This window comes from Aptenodytes forsteri, unplaced genomic scaffold (genome assembly GCF_000699145.1).
Source record: "Aptenodytes forsteri isolate BGI_AS27 unplaced genomic scaffold, ASM69914v1 Scaffold7, whole genome shotgun sequence".
Classification (NCBI taxonomy): Eukaryota; Metazoa; Chordata; class Aves; order Sphenisciformes; family Spheniscidae; genus Aptenodytes; species Aptenodytes forsteri.
Window position 1 is genome coordinate 1,762,753 of NW_008795919.1, and position 1,516 is coordinate 1,764,268.

Sequence of the window (1,516 nt, forward strand, 5' to 3'; positions counted from 1 at the left end):
CTGGGGGTGTGCTGGGGTGCTGCAGGGTGCTGGGGCAGTGCAGGGTGCCGGGGGGGTGTAGCTGATGCATCCTGACCCAGCGCAGCAGCAGCAGTGGGGACCCCTGCCAAGAGCCAGGGCCAATGGGGGACCGCCCATGCAGAAGCAGCTCCAAGTGCAGGCACCCACTGCCGCCTTCCGTGCTGGCCCGTGCGGGCTCATGGGACACGGCACTTGGCCATGGCCCCATCACCTCAGAGGTGCAGCCCCCCACAGTGGCCCATGGCCCAAACTGCTGAGCCTCGGCCACATCCCAGGGCGTCCCATTGCCCACAAAGGGCAGCCACTGGCCAAAATACCAGGCGGCGGGTGCATCGCCAGCCTGGACGCCCTCCAGCTGGTGCAGAGACTCGGCGTCCCAGGCACATGCATTGGCCGCGGCACTGTCTCGCTCTCCAAACACGTGGGTACCCTTGCTCTGTCATGGCTGTGGGCACTACGGCACTGTACGGGCAGTGTCACGGCTGGGGATGCACCCAGGGCCGGGCGCAGGCAGAGGCCAGATCCGGGGATAGGCAGGAGGTGCTCCCCACAGCCCCTGCCCGGCCGCAGGCTTCACCGCGGCCACTGCGTGCCCAGCCCCATGCTGCCCACCTCTCCCTCCCAACCCTACATACTTCTTCATATGCCCATATGGAGTCGGCTGGCGTTATGGAATGTTAAGAAGTATGTATTTTTGGGCTGGGACCCCCGCACCAGGACGCCCATGCCCACACCAGCCCAGACAGCGCCTCCGGAGAGACGGTGCGTCCCTGGGGCTGGTAAAAAGGAACCAGATCAACTTGCAACTGGATTTGGTCCCCTTCAACCAGCTGCAGCGGCGCATGCGCTACGGCACCTGCTGTGTCCTCGCCACCCCGGCCCGGGGGGGCTGCCGCCGGGTGGGCTGGCTGCGTCCTGCCCCGAGAGGGCTCAGGGTGAGGAGAGGGTGCAGGGAGCAGGGGAAAGGGGGCTTGCAAAATGGGGCTTTGGCCGTTTTTTGAGGATGCCCGGTGGAGGGGAGGCAGCCGGAGGGGCTGCCCCTCCCCCCCCAGCCGGTGGAAATCTCTGCGCTGCCCAGACCACCCACGCTGCCCGTAGTCCTTGTCAAAAACCACGGAGCTTCACCGGTCCTGAACCGTTGGGAAATGCCCATGAAGCCCCAGCCGCCACAGAACAGGCGTGAGGAGCCTCCCCCCTGCCCGGCGCATCCTCCCTGCGGCAGCCCCGGCACCTCCTGTCCCCACGTCCCCACGAGGGGGTCGGGGGGGAGAGGGGTCCCTGTGGGGAGCAGTCCTGGGGTCCGACCCCCGGGGACAGGCGAGCCACTGCCCCGCTGCCCGACCACCTCCTGCAGAGGAGATACACCACCGGCAGAGCCAGGCACACCAAGGGTAAACGCCGAGATGTGCCAAGAATTCAGGGAAAATGAAACCGAGCAGAATGGTTTCTTGGAAATTTGCTGTCCTGACGTCACCTGAGGCCCCTGCTATCAGTG